The following is a 19,444-nucleotide window of genomic DNA, read 5'->3' as shown; positions in this document are numbered from 1 at the left end:
CTGTCGGACCATCAGTGATCGCAGGTGTTTTGTTACGTCACACAATTTAGTATCGGTAAACGGACCTTGAACCTCAACAAGTGGTACCATTTTAAAGCGAGCCGAACGGCCGTACCATTACATGCAGTGGAAATGCTCCATAACTGAGTCCGGACCAACCGAAGCCGTACGTACCATGCAGTGGAAAAGCGCCAAAGCGTGCCGTGCCGTACCGAACGGAGCGTAACCGTACCATGCAGTGGAAAAGCGCCATTAAATGCAATACTTGTCTTGTGTACTCCAAAATGCCTTTGTAGCTCGATGTGCCAGATCTTAACTGAAGGGTGTAGGTAAAAGGAAAAAACAGAAGCGGGATAAGGATCCATAAGGCTTCTTATATTTTCTTCCGCAAAGAACTTGACACCTTATCAACCTTATCTGGCCGTATTTATTCTGAATTGACCAAACTCCATGTAAGGAGGTTCATCGAACTTCCCCTTTCTAAACCCCCCCCCACTTTGAGGTAAAACAATACATTCCAAATTATGCAACTCTTTTATATTTAACCACAGGTCTTATATATATATATATTATATATATACCCTATATATATTTATATATATATAATAATATATAGATATCTCTAGCATTTTGTTGATACATGGTAAGAGACTTTCCTGACGAAGAAAAACGCTCAGGTGTGTACTATTACAGCAGAAGTGTGTGCGCATTATTAAACGTTCCCCATTAGATGAAAAGTGCCACTTACTGAATCTCTACACATCCAAGGACCAAAGGCCCCAGTTGGACTATTTTGACACCAGCGTTGGGTTAGTTTGAGCAGAGGTTAAAAGTCCGAGAAGGGCTGTCTGCAGACTGCAAGACGGGCGTAACTTGAAGTGGGCGGTAACTTGACGAAGAGCTACTTGAAGTTTTTCCAAATACACAGAACACCGCGAGATGTCAAAAACGAGATTTTGTCGGCTGGCGTTCGAAACCGCATACCCTTTCATTAGCACTTAATTTCAATAAGCACAATGAACGAGCGATAAAGAGTACATACTTCACGTCCTGAATGCGTCTTTGGTGTAGGAACATTAATGCGATTTGATATCATCATCCTCTATGTTGATCATAGTGACCCTACAAAGTTAAACAACGAGCGTAAAAACTTAAAACATATGAGTGAAAGGTTTAATGAATATATTTGTATCTTGATATGAAGAGTGTAGTATAGCCCATATGTTAAATTTAACGTTTTTCTATTTTTTAACTCCCCTAATGTGATTTTTTTATAGAATTAGAACCCCAAAATCGTTAATCTCATAGAATATTTTTTTCAATTATTTATGTGAAATTTGTTTTCTTGTATAGTATCTATACTAATGCCCACTTATTTTGTTTATTACGGTTTTATGGCGTTATGATTGTTGGATGTATGTTAGATACACAACGTCTTACCAATGATCTGTTAGTACTAAGATTTGGCAATCATAAAAAAAGAGGTACATGTGCACACCCACCTCACAGCTGCTTCCTCCCCTCAACCGTCGTAAGTTTTCTCTCATCGACCTGCCATATCTGCACGAAACAAAGTCGAACAGCTGCTCGCAGATCTCACCTTTGGAGAAGATTGTTGATTTGAATACTCTAAAAATTAAGTATCACTACGCAAAAATTAACCATTACCCCATATGATTCATCTTATTTGCTAACCCCCACACTTACATGCAATAATATGATAAATGCCAACCATACTTATATACATTTTTTGCCTTAAAATATATAATTTTAGTAAAAAGAAGCAAAAAGTAATTTTCTGGGCGTGCCATAACAGCTATACATGAATATACACTAAATCAATTTATGGTAATACATCAGTTCTGTCATCAAGCAATTAATACATGAATAGATCAAAATATTATATTTTATTTTACTGACACAGAAACATGTCTAAATGATAAAAGAATGTATAAATGTTTAGCTCACAATAATACAGACATGTACAAGCCAAAACACATGAAACAAAGCTTCTTGTTCAAACTACCTGATTCTAACAATCATGTATTTCAGACGTGAACCCCACATTTACTATCATCTCAACACCGTGAGCCCACAGTTCTGCTTTTGCCGCTGTTGCTTACACATCTCACTCTTCTCAACGGGGATGTCGTTGAGGCAACGGGATTGAGGAGACCTTGAATACGGCTCTCTGAACCACACGACTTGAATCGAGAGCAGAAGAACTGACATCAGACATCTGACTGCTTCTGTGTCTGCTCCAAAAATCGTTGCTGCTCTCCTGAGCACCACTACCTGTAAAACAATTTACACCAGAGTTTTACCGTACCTCATTGATTTCTTTACTTTTTGTAGTGTGCTAAACCACTGAACTGGTTTCACAACTGTGCTTGAGCACGGCCTTTTCTCAGCTTGATCAGAGGATTGTAAGGCCTCTGTAAGAATCGCCCTTGTCCAAATAACACTGCAATAAACTCCATCAACATTTTTTGATTATGCTTTGAAGCTTCTGACAGTCAGCCTTCATCTTATAACAAGAAAACCAACAGAAACAAACTTTACCAAAATCAATCCTCATGTCTTGTTGGGTGTTTCTCTAGATGCTCTCCGCTGCTCTGGGGTTTCACTGATGATGAAGACAACCACAGCAGCAGTTCGGGCCTGATGGACCAGTAGACTGGATGATGGAGCGTCTCATCCGTGTCTCTGACCATTCCGGATGCTGCAGTGGAGCTTCTCCATCCTCAGTGCACACACCAGTTCCTGCTAGACATTTTGCATAACCTAACAGAAATCACACACACAATACACCAAGTCATTACTTTATTCTTTGTTGTCAGGTTTTCCCTTGTTTCCCCCCTTTCCCTGCAGGTCCTGCTCCACCACAAAGATCTCAGCAAATGCACAGAAAACAACAGATAGACAAGTGCTGTAATACACTTTTTTTGGAATTACCTAATTAAAATGATTTTATTTATTTTTTGTAGTGGTACTTACCAAATCCTTTGAGTTGCAGCATTCCTTCATCAGTCACTCTACAGCAGAATAACATAATATGTTCCTGTAACATCCACGACAAGAGTCAACAGAACCTCTGTGATTTATCTGTGGATACTACTGCATCGGGCATGTTGAGTAGGTAACTGATGTAACGACGCTTTTTATCCAACCAAATGTTTCCTAAAATTATCAATATTGCAAAAGTGGACAAATAAAACGATAAATAGTGTTTAGTTACTGTCTTGGAGACTTTGTTTGGTTTACATGGACTTACACATAATCTAACGCAGTGTTGGAAAGGGACTTCTACATAATTAGCACACACACCATAACTCAGATGCCTGTTCCATGTCTGTTAAATGTGTATTCTGCAATACATTATTAACGGACTATCCTTGGCAGATGATAAATAGACGAGATTAGTAATAGTCTTTAAGGATGGATATATGGTTTATGGTAAATCCACTTTTAAAAAGAAGGGTACTTAAATGGAGATCCCCTGGTTAGTTTCATTCATTATAAAACGTGTTTTTACAGCACAATCACACCATCTGCTATATTATGTAAGTAAACAAACAGGGTTTTAGAATTAAGCCAGGATCAGTCCATAGCTCAATTCGTCTTGTCTGTGAAACCGGAGGATAAGGATGCGCTCTACAACCACCTTCTTGCTTATATGTTGCTGGACTGTTCACACTTAGTTTAAAAGATTATTAACTCCAAAATCAATAAACCGTTATGAAAATAACTTGTACTACTTAAATTTAAATTAATTATTTCGTGAAAAAATATATTCTCAAACCATTGTAACTCATTGTAACTTCTTTCCAGTTTAACGAGGCGGTTGCGATCCCTCTTTATTGAGTGCAATACCAGCCCTCAAATTCTGTCCCGGAGGTAGTGTGGATCAGATAATAGGTTTTCCTACTACTAAGGTCCGCATAAACACTCACATGTCCCCCTAGCCCATTCATATCTACACACACCTTCTGCATCAAATCCTAGCCTAAAACACCCCTGCTTTCCTTAAAAAATGATAATGCAATATTCTAACTCTGATCACTCTCTGTTGCCCTCCTGAAAGCAGCCCACAAACTTATCATTTTGACATTCGGCGCATGAGGTCGATGTGAGGGATTTCGACAACTTCAAGTGTTACAACTCCTACTTCAAGGTTACGCCCACGGTCTTGCAGCAGTCTGCAGACAGTCACAACGCTTCTAAAGTCCTGCCAATATGTTTATTCCACCCACATAAACTCAGTAGCCTGTTTTCAGCCGAGAAGAAAACCAAACCACTTTTTCAAAGATCTTTAACAATATGAACGCAATGTTTACTTAAAGACATCAAGACTCTGGCATATGAATCTCAACAATGGTGATAATCAATTAACAGTTTCATGCTGCAAGTGCATGCTGGGTTAAAACCATAGTAAAATCTTTACCCCAATCTGCACTAATGTACTGCCGCATGAATAAATTTATTGTCCACCACTGTTGAGGATCATATATAGAAGAGCGTTCATGTCTAATAGCCTGAGGGACAATAGACCACATCTTTTTTTTTTTTTTCCCTCACAATCTGAGCGTTTTTTGCCGGTTCAGTAGAAGGCTGAATGTCAGTCAAATGAAAACCAATAGAGATCACTACATCAGTATGTTCGTGTCATCATGAGTTCTAAGCAGAAATAAGTGAAGTCCTTCTGCTATTTCAAGGTTATGAGTTCAATAATGCACAGATGTTTTGTTTATGAAACAATGATCCACAGTCATTTAGAAAACAAAATACGTATAGTTCTTGACCCTTTATATAATTCTAAAAGTAAACACAGGCTTGACTAAACATTGACGGTGCAATTGTGTGTGTGTACGTTGTGTGTGTTTCATGTGATTCCTCCAAGGCTGTGGCGTAGAAGGAGTGTCACACCCGATGTAGTTCTTAAGTGTGTCTCGGGGGGGGGGGAGTAGATATTAAGAGCAACCATCCAAGAACGCTTGTAGGAGCCGTGATAACGGGACATGAGAATGGGATGATCTGAAAAGATGTTGTTACGCGACAGCAGAACAAGCGCGGCTCTTTTCATTAAAGCGGAAGGGGGGGGGGGGGGCGAGGGGCGGGGGGAAGGCAAGAGGAAAATAGGCACGGAAAGACGAAGTCGAGGGAAGAGGAGAATGGGCGGGAAACCTATGGCAATCATCATAGAGAGTGGTATGGTACTTAAGGCGAATGGAGACACAAAGAGGAGGAGAACTCGGAAGTGTACATCAAGGTGCGAGGTGGGTAACTTTACAACTATTCAACCATATAACAAAAACTTTCGCTCAGAAAGCTAACACTATACCAGAGGCACACACAAGTAGGGATTAGGTATCAACATATACACCAGAACAGCGGGGGTCTAAACTCTAAAGCATAAAAAAAATTTTCAAGAGCTTGTATGAGGACTTGGATGTAGCAGGCAACAAAAAAAAACACATAAATAATATAATAGAACAATTCCATTTGCGTGGGTATTATACCTATATATATATATAGAGCTATATACTATATATAAAACCTATATAATAGGTGGAGTATAGATAGTATATATTATCTCATAATAATATAGATATATATATATACATATATGAGAAAATCCTCGACGACAGAAAGGGGGGGAAACAAGACCGCCGGCGAGAAACATAATCCAGCACAAGGGGAGGCCGAGCCAAAAACGGTTTGATTAAATGATATACATTATTGTCTGTGTAATGATTTGTGAGGAACCAAAAATACAGAGCACGGGACAATGCCGCGGTATGAAGAACAGGGGCAACATTACCATATCACCTACCTCTGACCATTATCAGTCATCTATTCACATCTCTCTCCTTATACTTCAATGTTTTTAGGAAAATCTTTCAAATCACACACGGCAAAATTTAATCATTAATTCTCATGATGACAATACAATGCTCATATTGTATAGCAACTGAATTACGTGACATTCTCCTGATGCTTTGTAGTGCTAAAATGCTAAACCTAACTAATTTCCTGGTTTTTGGGGCACAACAAAAATACATTACAATGAAATTTCAGCAAACATAATAACATAATTTCAGAAAACTCTGAAAGGCAATTTGAGACATGTATCTACTAAATTGGTCTTAACTGATTTCAAATGAATTGTGTAGAATTACAGAACTGAAAATGTTCTGTAGCCCTGAAATGCCTACATGTACCCTGATGTTTACATAAAACTGTGTTCTCAGAGTCTTTTGCTTGGTATCGATGTCTGTTTAGAGCTTGTGTGAGGCGCTCGCCGACGCTTGCTTTAGATCAGAATCTCTCCTTGTCGTCCGATCTGAGGTCTTCACACTCAGCATTTCTTCTGAGGCATCTGCTTTCGTTCCCCAGTTCGTAGCATTTGATGCCTTAACATCTTAGCTGCATTCCTTCAGCATAAAGAGGATTATCAGCATGGGGCACATAGTCTGATGAGACCGCTGATAGGAAAAGCCTATATGGAGACAGGACATTAATTATAACATCCACCTTTGAAATCTGAGGTTGATTGCCCTTTGAACTCTTTGCGAACCTCTAGTTACACCATTGTAATCTGGCAATGTGTGGTTTGGGTGCACATACAGAATCCATTAGTTAAATAGTTATTAAATGATCATCATCACCTATCTCACTCTTAAAATAAAACGTGGCTATGTAAAACCAAAAGGGGTTTGCACATTAATGCTACATAAGAACCATTTTTTGTGTTCCCAAAGAACCTTTTCATTGAAAAGTTATTTAAACAACTATTTTTTTTTCTTAGTGTGAAGAACCTTTTATTAGTCCAGGAACCTTTTTCCACACTAAAAGGACCTTTGGAAAATGAAAAGGTCACATGGATGTTAATGGTTCCTAATTAGGAATGTAAAAACAATGCACCCCCAAGCTGGTAAAATTCCTATTTGTCTCCTTTTTCTCTGAATACTGAAGCCTGATATTGTTTTCCCCGTTTGTGTAGCTTGCACAACAAATGCTTTCAACCTGACCAAAAGGGTTTAAGCTGACAGCTATGTACAGTGGCCTTGCGAAAGTATTAATACCCCTTAATTTTTTTTCACATTTTATTTTATGTTGCTGCCTTATGATAAACTTTCTTTAAATTACTTTTTTTTTTTCCACATCACGCTTACCTCCATACAACATACTAATAAAGCAAAAAACAGAATTGGTCCGACAACTTCGTAAATTTTATTATTAAAAATAAAAACTGAAATAAGTGCATTGCATAAGTATTTATACCCTTAACTAAATATTTTTTTTATTTTTAGGTTTTTTTCTTGTTATCTTTTCATCTCTAGATCTGTGTGGTTTTGTATGGGGGGATCCACATTTTCTGGTTTCTTCGAACACACAATTCATTAATTTATTGGGTTCAGGATCAGGCTGTGGCTGGGCCACTCAAGGTCATTCACAGAGCTGTCTATAAGCCACTCTTGCTGTGTTCTTAGGGTCACTGTCCTGTTGGAAAATGAACCCTCTGTCCAGTCTGAGATTCTGAATGATCTGGACTGGGTTTTCATCTCTATATTTTGCAGCACTGCAGCACTGAGCGTTCCTTCTACTCTCTACGAGTCCCTGCCCACTGAAAAACAGACCCCTCATGCTGTCTTAACTGAAGAGAGGATTGAGTTTGGCCACACTGCCATAAAGACTGTATCGGCGGAGTGTTGGAGTGATGTTTGTCCTTCTGTAGATTTCGCCTATCTCCACATATGATAATGGAGCTCACTTCAAGATCAGGTTTCTTGGTCACCACACTAACCAAAGCCGATCTCCATCAGTTGCTCAGTCTGGCCAGGAGGCCAACTCTAGGAAGAGTCCTGGTTGTTTCAAACTTCTTCCATTAAGGGTAACAGTGACTACATGCTTCTGTGACCCTTCAATGAAGCAGATTTTTTTGTTTCTGAACTTCTTCCACAGATGTGTGGCTTGACCCAAACCTTTTTCTGAGCTCTACAGGCAGTTCTTTTGACCTCAGTGCTTGGTTTTTGCTCTGAGATTCATTATCAGCTGTTAGACCTTTTTATTAAGATGTGTGTTCCATCCCGGGTTAACTTGTCTTGAAATGTAGTAACATCTGCAAGCAAAATGAATGATCATGGGCTAAGTTTCAACTCTCCCAGATAAGGTTATGAATACTTATGCAATGGAAACTTTTTTTTTTTTTAATAAATTTGCAAAGATGTTTAAAAACTTTAATATGTTTTTTTTTTTTTTTTGCTTTAAGATTTATGGCGTATGGAGTGTAAATTGAAACTATTTTAAAGCACTTTAAACATAAGGCGAAAGCAACAAAACAAAACGTGAAAAAAATGAAGGGGTATGAATACATTCCCAAGGCACAGTAAGTCGGCTCTTAGTGCCATTTCATCAGAATCTTTAGACTGATAGTGACATGATCCCACTTGCATGCAGCCTTAAGCACGGCAGAGTATGCAGCGCTTGTTCCTGTATCTCAGGGAGCCGAGGTTGACAAATTATGTAATGCATCCAATAGCATTGTGCAATAAGCAAGTGCAAACGAAAAACGAGTCTGCAAACCCAGCCCCGGGAGCACCACGTACCGAGGGCTCCTGCAAGCATGAGCTAATTACCACTCTAAAAAATGCTGGGTTAAAAAGGGACCGACCCAGCAGTTGGGTTATTTTGACCCAGCGGTTGGGTTATTTTGAGTAGCGGTATAAAGTCCAGGGGTCAGAAAGTAGAAGTCCCGCCATATGTTTAATCAACCCATGAACTCAGCAGCTGATTTTCAGCAGAGGAGGAACCAAGTCATTCCTTTCAAGTCACAAATGAGTATCGAGTCAAATCCCAAGTACTCAAAGAGTTAAAGATTATTAAGTGACTAATAAAATTACAAATTAAATTATTTAAATTATGATTGCATGTTAGTGATGAACAGCTGCTGTTAATAATCAACATCACCGAAGAAAAGAAAAACACAAGAACCACATCTGACTTTAGCCACAGCCTTGGATGGAATCAACTGAAAACACACACACACACGATGCCACCGTAATTGTCGTAATTGTGGTCAGTGTTTGCCTTACTTAGTCTCTTGACCCTTTTAAATAATTCCTGAGTAATTTGTTTCTAAGTGACTGCGATATTGTTTCAGAACAAAAATTTGTGTATTGCTGACTCAAAAGCTTGAAGTAGCAGATTCACTTATGATTTCTGCTTAAAACTCATGATGGGTAAACATCCTGATGTGTTATCTCTTTGGTTTATTGAGTGACATTCAGCTTTTACTGAACTGCAAAAAAAGTTTTATTAAATAAAATCTACCACGCTTCAATATTGGGAGAAAAAAAAAATTCTCTGTTGGCTCAGGCTTTTTAGACATGAACCTTATTATAAACCATCCTTAACAGTGGTGACAATAATTATTCATGCTGCTGAAGTGCATGATGGGAGTTTTTACTATGGTGTTACCCAGCATTCACTGCAGCATATGAAACATGGTTGTTGATTATCACCATTTGTTTGAGATTCATATGCAGATTTCTTGATGTCTTTAAGTAATGCAGGACTTCAAATCTTTTATATGCATTACATATATTTAAAATTCATCTATTCATATCTATTAAAGCAACACTTGCTTACACGTTGTAGTTTCACAGGGTTGTTAATCCAAAACTTAAATATACATATATAAAATAATTTACACAATCAGGGGAGCACACAGTGATTATCTTATCACTATACAAACAACTAATCTTCTTCTCACTGGTACAACACCACATGCAGTGGTACAGAGAGAGATCTAACACAAGACATCAAGAGGGTCAAGAGCACAACTAAGGCAAACACTGATCTCCATGACGGTGGCATCATTTAACCATCAACATCTGATCCTCTGTATTTCTCAATAACAGCAGGTGTTCATTACTAATGCACAAATCATCCATTTAATTAGTCACGCACGTAATTATCTCATTAACTTTAACTCTTTGAGTACTTTGGGATTTGACATGACAACTCATTTGTGACTTGAAAGGGAATATGACTTGGTTCATCCTCTGCTGAAAATCAGCTGCTGAGTTTATGTGTGGAATAAAACATATGGCAGGACTTTGTACTTAGGACTTTTACTTTCTGACCCCAGGACTTTATACCGCTGCTCAAAATAACCCAACCGCTGGGTCAAAATAGCCCAACTGCTGGGTTGGTCCCTTTTTAACCCAGTGCTGGGTTATATTTAACGCAGCATTTTTTTTTTTGTGTATGTGAATTGTGTGAGTATGATGTGGATTGGATGAGGACTACAAAACAAAACTTTCTCCACTTACAGAGAGGATTAGGTAAACTTAAGCGGACAAAATCTGTGCCTGAAAGGGAAGGACATCCAAGTTACAGAAACTAGTGAAGGTGGATGGTGACAACCAGCCAGCAGCCACACAGATATCACCCAGATAGCAACATATTGTCGGCCCAGATCCGGTCCACATCTGGCACATGTGGAATGATGATCTGGCCCACATGTAGCATGGAATTATGGGACTTAAGGCGGACCGCTCCTGTTTGCCAGCAGAGGAGGATGAAACAACTCCACAAACAGCATCACCAGCTTCACATATTACTAAGCAGACTGACTTTATGTTAGAGGTCTACAGAAGTTCTTATTGAGAATTAACGGGTTTAAATCTAATGTTTATTTCATTTGAATCTTTTGTCTTCTTTGGCTGCTATGACAGTGTGTTTGTCACATTTGCAGTATGTTATAGTTTGTTGTTGATGGTTTTACAATTGTCATTTTAACAGCATGATTCTCTGAAGTCTTTTTGATACTGAAAACGTAATGCTTTCACATTACAAATCCTGTGGTTACGGCAATTTTGAGGTAAACATCAGTTTTAAAACATACAGAAAAATTGAGCAGCATTGGCACACACAGATATCAGCAATCCAGCATATGAGTCTCAACAATGGTGACAAAATATTAAACTAATTGGATCAATTCTGGACATCCACAAAAAGCTACTAAAAGACCCAACCAAAAACACAGCAAAAATACAAATGTTGTAAATGCTGAACCAAAGTTAGAATTAAAGTAAATGATAGGACAATTCCGCTGCAGAATTTATTCATGCTGTTATGCATGTCTGGGATTTTTTGTAACTGTGGTACCCCAGCATGTATTGCAACATTACACTTTATGTTGTCACCATTGTTGAGGTTCATGTGTTGACTTATGATGACTTTTTGTGTGTGTGCTTTTTTTTTTAAATCTTTAACTGATTATGCAGTACTGTTGATCTTATGCGGCAGTTTTATATAGCATATCAATTATTGGCACAACACAATTGCTACTGTCAAACGGCATTAGTGAATGGCAATAATTGATTATCATCAGCAGAAGTCATTTTGTTTCTGTTACTGAAAATGTGCTTGATAAACACACCATCACAGCAGCCAATAAAAATGAATTAGCTGTAATAAGAGTTAAGAGCCCAGCTAATGGAAACACTAATCGCCATTATGGTGACTTCAAATGAAACAAACATTAGATTTAAACCCTGTTAATTCTCAATAAGAACTTCTGTAGACCACTAACAGATCTCTGTTGTGTTTCTGTTCTTTTCTTTTTTCTGTCCTCTTCTTTCCTTCAGTGATTTTGCTTGTAAACAAGCTTAGACAAGCTGAGAGGACTCTATAAATACTATACACAGATTTTGTGGCTCGGATAAGGTCCAGTGTGGTTTATTTCTTTGCTCTTGGCTGATATGTAGCATTGCTATGGCCTGCTTGTGGCCCAGATCTGGCAAACAGGAGCGGTTCCACGCTACAAGACATCCCTCTGGACCACGGCTATAGCATCCCCTATCCAGCAAGCATATGAAGAGCTAGAGTGCCAAAATGGGCCAGAGCGCATTAATATACAATCTAAGAGCCCGGGTCAGGCAGAGTTCCTCTAAATTAGGAAGAGCCAGAATCCCTCTGGCTTGTGTTCTGAACAAAGTGGAGAGCACCTTAGGCCACAATAGCCCATGTAGCCATGTCTTGGTTTGATGATGAATCTACAGTTGTTAGGCCCAAACTCAAGACATTGAGTGGTCAGCTTGACTGATGCTAAAGCCAAAAAGGGGGTGGTCTTAAGTGACAGAGGCGGGTAAGTCACCCGGGGGGGGGTGACCGACAGGGAGCAGATTAGTTTCAAAGGGAGGGCCCCATAGGTCCCTGAGGACTATAAATAAGTCCCAGGTCAGCACAGTATGAGGATGAGGCGGATTCAATCACAAAGCTCCCCTCAGAAACTTAACTCTTTCCCTGTCAGTGACGAGTTATACAGCAGCTCTTGCAGAAAGGTTGACATGGATGACGTCACAAAAGAACGGGGCCTCATTCTGTGCTACGCACCAGTCAGAGAAGACTGACCATTAAAGTGTGTAGAGGTATCTCCTAGACTGGGCTTTAGCCTCCAAAATTGTATTAGTCACATTTGCGGGGAGCTGTAAAGACTTCCATCGAGGGGCCAGACATGAAGCTCCAAAGCTCAGGCTGGGGATGCCAAATCATGTCTCTCGCTTGACAGTGGAGGTCTGTCCGCAATGGTATTTGGCCAGGGGGCTGCCAATAGCAGTTGAATCAACTCAGAGAACCACGTATGATTCCTCCAGAGTGGGGCTACCAGGAGGATGAGCATCTGACTTCCCTGACTCGTCTGTTGACCTGAGGAAGCAGGGCAATCGGGGGAAGGCATACAACTGAGCACTGGGCCATTCATGGGCCAGGGCATCTCTCTGCTTCGAGAAGTAAATTGGACAGTGAAAGTTGTCTGCCAGGGTGAAGAGGTCCAGCTCTGCCCTCCCAAAGACAGACCAAATCATCTGAACCATTTGGGGATGTAGTCTCCATTCTACTTTTGCTAAACTGCCCCTGGACAGCATGTCCACTCTTTGGTTCAGTCTGTCCAGCACGTGAACTGCTCTCAGCGAGGAGCTTTCACTGTGACCATTAAAGAAGGCATCGAGTCAACTTTTGAAGGGAGGCTGCCTTGGTGATTTATAAAGGCTGCCCCTTAAAGACCAGGAGTAAGGATTTTAGGGCTAGAAAGACCACCATCATCTTGAGACAAGCAATGCTCCAAGGTTTGACCAGGAGCCAAATACCGGTCTGCTCTCGTACAAAAAGCCCCAACCTGAGTTGGAGGCATCTGTTGTGCCACCTTTCTTTTGAATATCAGTCCCAACGGGATGCCTGATTGAAAAAGGTGAAGGGTTTTCCAAGGGGCCACAGCTTCTGATGCATGTAGTGGGTTACCACCTGTGATGATATACCCTGTGATGAGTGTGGGAGAGGATGTGGGATAGCAGATGAGGCGGTTGCAGATGAGGCGGTTGATATTATGGAGAGCATTCTGTGGAAACGAAATCCCAAGTCTGAATGACGCAGCTTAATTATCAGGGAGCATTCCGGCATAATCCATGCCCGCACCTGGGCTGAATCCAGATTCCCACCTGTCTTAAAGGGGAAAGAGCCATGTCCATGCACTTTGTAAAAGTGTGTGGGGCCAGAGACAGTCCGAATAGTAGGACTGTATATTGATAAGCCACCCCCTTAAAAACTCAAATTTCAATTGTGTGATGATGGGCTATCTGGAAGTGGAAGCAAGCGTCTTTCAGATCCACTGATAAAAAACAGTCCCGGGGCATATTTGCACTAGGATCTGCTTCAAAGTCAGCAACTTGAACTTGGACCACCCAGAAAATGGGTAGTGTTTTCCTGTCTGGGGGTGCTGCTGAAGCCCAGGATCAGACTTAGGCTCGGTCAGAGGCTGCACTGGCTTAGTAGGCTGCCTGGAGGATAGAGCCTTCTGGCGACTTGAAACAGTTGCCGAACTGTAGTGCTTTGGAAGGAAGTGCCTGCACTGAATGGGCTTTCAAATCTAGGGCTGATGGAGGGTACAGATGTGTATCCACTGCCTGTTTGAGAGGGGGGAGCTTGTCACAGGGTACAGATGTGTATCCACTGCCTGGTTTTCGCTTGCTCAGCACCGTAACTTGTGAGAGGGTACAGATGTGTATCCGGTGGTTTTTTTAGATGGGGGGTTTTGTGAGAGCCTAGTTTTTTGGTGAGTTCTTCTGTGGTGATAGTGGGAGGAGTGGGGGTGGTAGTTATTGTTGGAGTGAGGGGTTGAGACACGTGTCCCTTCAATTACTTATCATCTAGGAGGCCGCGGGCGGGATCTTTCAGAGCGGACCAGTCTAGGCTGAGATCCTCCACAGCCTTAGTGAGAAAGTGGATCAGCTCGCTGTCCATGCTGGGAAACGTGTTAGTTGCATCAGTGGGAGGGTGTTGGGATCTTCGCTTGAACATGCCCAACACACTAAGAGCACTCTGTCCTTGTGAGTGTAACCTCTGGGCGGGCGCTGCATTGCAATGTCACAAGAAATTTGCTCTGAATTGTTCTTATTCCCGCTGGATAAGCCAGAGGGAAAGGCTTGTTGGCAGATCTTCTGCTGCCGGGGATCTTCTACAACAAGCAGTCAGGCTGAGCTTCTTGCTGCTTCTTCAGAGTCCAGAGAGAAAATGATCTTTGCATTGAAGGAGAAAAATTCTGATGAAATGGTGCACCCATCAAGCCAATTTACGTAAAAGTGAAAGTGACGTGAGCCAAGTAAATTTGACCCCATACTGGTGGAATCATTTCGCTACTGTAGTTTAAACCCATCCAAAGTGCACACACACAGCATTGAACATACACCCAGAGCAGTGGGCAGGCCATTTATGCTAGCTAGTGCCCTTATCACGGCATCTCAGTCGTTGGCGATCTTTTTTGTCGAGCAGTTTGTGGCTTGCTCATTAGGGCATCTGCGATTCTCCGGCGGTATGCTTGAGGGATTGCCGGTCGGCGCGACGACTCTCTATATCTCAACCAGTTGGCTCCACCACTTTGGACGAGGTGAAATGCCATTTGTTTCTGCAAAACTACACGATACGTGAACAAATCAGGCTTCGGTATTCAGAGTATTTCCCCATAAGCATCCTTGACCCAACTGGAGAGACGTGAACAAATCAGGCTCATTGCTTGGAAAGGCGGGGTAAACTCATTTGTATTGATTTATGTTATTTTGATTTGGGATAGATTTGTTGTTTAAAACTATTAATTTAGTTTTGTTAATTGACATATTTTCCATTTCACAAAGAAATGTGCTGTACTTTGAAAAGAATAAAGGGGACACATTTTTTTCATTTTTAAATAGGTCTCAAATCTCATTTTGTTTTTAAAAAAAAAGCATGATAAAATCATACTGTGAAATCGGTACTGTGAATCGTATCGCTATTGTGATTTGGGTGAATCGTTACTATCCTATTCCTAATGGAACATAATGGAAGAAAGAACCTTTATTTTACTACTAATTTGCTACTAAAATAGGCCATTTGCAGATTGAGTTCCACTGAAATATGTAAACACTGCTCTGTGATGAAATGAAAACATAAACATAATATTGTTTTGAGCATCCAGCACCACCTGTTATCTTACCACTCTGCTTTGCTTAAGTTTGCAGTGTATTTTAATAAAAGGTGATAGTACTCACATTATTAATGATCAATAAATAAATAAATAAATTTCATAGTATGAGTTGCAACCCACCTCATAATAGAGAACCAGTTTGTCTGGAACTAGGTTTCTTGTATCCAACAATGCACAGCCTTTGGAATTAAAAATTGTGTTCTCATCATCATAGACATTAGTGTCAGTGTCCATCATAGCTTTCTGTGGGACATCAGAGTTGTCGAGTTTCCTTTGTAATACCTTGTCCTGGGTGAAGACCAGTTGCTCCATATCAATAAACTCCTTGATTCTTTTCTCCACTTTGGCCTCTTGTTTTGACTGAATGTCATTAATCATTTTCTGAGGAGTACAACATAATGCATATCTTGTGAAAAAGTTAATCTCTAAACTCTTAATTGAATGTGAAGTAACATGACATACTTGTTATATTGTATGTACATTTGCAATTCAATTAAAATGTATTATATGTGTAGTCTAAACATATATTAAAGCTTTGGTATGCATTTTTTTTTTTTTTTTGGTTGAAACAAAAATTGGTTATTTACCAAGTACATAAGTGTACGAAACAGTCTCCTTACCTTACCTCTATTTGCAATAGTAAGCTTATCATAATGATTTCTAATTTGAAGTTATACCAGCTCTGACATGATGAACGTCAGTAACTGGAGCATATGGAGCATATGAGCAGTAGAATAAGATTATTGCAGGGTTAACATCATGCAGGTGAAACACGAAGGCAACAGCAGCTCTGGTACCAACACAGCAAAATGCCCCCAGTGTTAATTAACACTCTGATTGTGGACTCATATAAACACCGAAGTAGTGTTAAACGTAACACTGAAGCAGTGTTGAAGTTAATGAGATAGATTAGGTGTTTGATTGAGTGATGATTGACTATTATTGAAGACACCTGATTTTAACAAGCAGAATCACCAAAGAATACAATCACAATTTGTGTGTCACCATTATAGTGGTCAGTATTAGCTTTAGTTGGGATCTTGACCCTTAAGTGGTTAACTTTTAGTTTTGTTGTGGGCTGTGGTAAACTGAGTTATAAACAGACAAAAACAAACCAGAGGAAATGTGCGTCATGTGTCGTTGGTGTGTGTTTGGGTCTGAATACTTGAGTTGGATTGTCTTTATTATTACATAAAGTTAAATGAAAAATACAAGACTTTGCATTTTGGCCTAGTCAGACAGATGTTTTTAAAAAGTTACAGCTACATAATAAAATAAATAAGTTTTATTTTATTTAGAAACACAGACATCAAGAATCAACCGCTGAGCATCACAAACAATGGTGACCATCAAAAAAAGCATGTTATAGCCAATAAAAACTCATCATTTTTGCTGTTTTTATGTGACTTTTTAGATAAATTTAGTTTTGTGATTGTTCAGAGTTTGATCTGTGTTATCTGAAATATGCTGTTTGTCACCGTTGTTTGAGATTTCATACACTGGATTCTTGTCGTGTGTACTGGTGTTGTCGGTCCTAAAATAAAAAATCTTGAAAAAGAAATCAGAACAGAGTTTGCAAGGGACCCATTCTTAAAATGTATAGCAGATTACAGCCTTTTCACTGTGGCATCAAAAGTTGTAATTCAATCAAGGAAGATAACCTCAGAGAAAAAGACCTCTGAATGTGAGTTCAATGATGCAAGGCACATAATGATTACATTAAAAACATAATCATCACAACCTGATGACTTTTTTACTCTCAGCCTTATCTGTCTGTTATAACTCAGTTATATCAGCCAAACACAAAAATTTAATGTTAAAACGTCAAGAGTCAAGATCCCAACTAAAGCAAACACTGACCACTATAATGGTGACCCACAAATTGTGTTTTTCTCGTTTAGTGATTCTGCTTGTTAACATCAGGTGGTCTTCAATAATGGTCAATCATCACTCAATAATCCACCTAATTATCTCATTAACTTTAACACTGCTTCAGTGTTACTTTTAAACACTACTTCGGTGTTTATATGAGTCCACACTCAGAGTGTTAAATTAACACTGGATGATGTTGTGCTGTGAACCACCCAGTCAACTACAAACCTTAGTAGAACACCACCATTTCAGTGGGGCTACAACTGTTTAAGATGAAGTAAAATTTGTTTCAGTTAGCTTGATTCTTCATGCACAGACAATACATGTGATGCAAGAAAGGAACATTAAGGGTTTAGAACATGTAGTACAGCAATATGCATAGATGCCTCTTTGTTTGCACATTTGGTTTAGGATTTTTCTGCAAAGGTATCTTTATGCCCATAGACACAGCTATGAAGTCACAGAGGGACCTCTGTAGAAATCTTTCTGTGTTCAGAAATAAAATTTGATCTCTGAATGACGAATTTGCTATTTTAAATCCTCCTATATGGATCTGTCTGAATGGTATAGACAGTTTGCAAGAATGTTTAGTTTAGTGTTCGTGAGTATGAAAAAAGATAGCCTGAAAGAGGCTGGCTTGAGACAAGGCTCTGCGAGGAGTTGGTAGTGAGGGCATGTGGCACAGAGCCAGATCCAGCTTGTTGTGGTCTAAGCGTCTTTGGACTTGTCTTTTCCACTTAATTTGACACTTTAGAAAGTTAACAAAGTGGCAAGGTGGTAGTGTGTAGGTTTAGCGATATATTTATCTTATCTAATTTACAAAGGATTTTTAAACTAATTTTGGTTTATTTTTGGTAAAATTTAGTTTTAAGGTTTTTATTTGTTTTCATAGCAATATTCTGGCAACAACTGAGTACCACCGACACTTAACTGGACAGTAATCAAAAAAGCTCACCCAGACAGGTAATTGCTGACAGCGATAACACATTAGGTAAGGCAAACAAAAAGATAAATTTATTATTATTTTGATTATTTGTTATTATAATAATATTATTTGTTTGTTTTTATTTATGTTTTGGATGTAACAGTTGTAGGTTACCATGAGAAACATTTCTTCTTATTAAATGAAATATGCAAACACTTAGCCATGAAGAAATCTATGCCTATTTCTTTCAGTGTTAGTAGTTAAATTTTCACAGGGGGGGGGGGTTTCAAGTCCCATGCTGATTAAATTTTCACAGTCATGCTAAAAACATTCATACGAGCACTAGTTATGGTTATTAATGAAAACTCATAACACGTAATATGTATTGGTTGCATGGACGATGAGTGTGTACCATTGTTGTGTTTGTATATCAAGTATTGATGTCACATCTTGCAAGATACCAATTTCTCAGCAGTTGCTTTACTATTGTGAAAGATCCATCAACAAACAGTTATGAACGTGAAATAACTTTTGCATTAATCTTCTTTGCCGTCAATATGCCAAATAAAAATCTCATGTTAAGAATAGTCTGACTAAATTACAATCAGTTTATTTAGCTTACTTCATATTCTTAGTTATATCTTAGCTTGTCATCATTTTAACAAATGTTTTCATTTGTCACTTCTGACATGACTAAATCAGACGTCTAAACATGAATATACAAGGTCCAAGAAATAATAATCACTAATCACCATTATGGTGACTTTAAAAAAATTACAGTGGCACAATTAAAGACAACTTTATAATGTGAATTCACAGTAAAAGAAGAGCAGTAAATTACTGTGATGCTAGCATCATTCTGCTTTTCATTCACAGTCATTTGTAAGAAGCTTCCCCACACTGTAAAAAATTTTTGCCGTTTAAATAACAGTAATTTACTGGCAGCAGGGGTCGGCCAGTGCCAAAGTATTGTTAATTTACAGCTCTCAACCATGTAATTTACCAGCTCTTAATTTTTTTTGAACAGTATTTTACCGTAAATTTACCATGGAAACTAAGACTACCCATCCCATGTTGCTTCAAACAGTTCGAGAGATTAAAAAACTATCATTACTACAATGTTA

At 39.1% G+C, this 19,444-nt stretch overlaps 1 pseudogene; it reads right to left on the bottom strand.

The window, feature by feature from the left end:
* LOC122134379 overlaps positions 1-19,444 on the bottom strand; it is a 143,358-nt pseudogene that overhangs the window by 71,244 nt on the left and 52,670 nt on the right.

Source organism: Cyprinus carpio, chromosome A15 (genome assembly GCF_018340385.1).
Source record: "Cyprinus carpio isolate SPL01 chromosome A15, ASM1834038v1, whole genome shotgun sequence".
Classification (NCBI taxonomy): Eukaryota; Metazoa; Chordata; class Actinopteri; order Cypriniformes; family Cyprinidae; genus Cyprinus; species Cyprinus carpio.
Note: the sequence above shows the minus strand (reverse complement) of the source record. Positions and strands in the feature narration are given on the sequence as shown.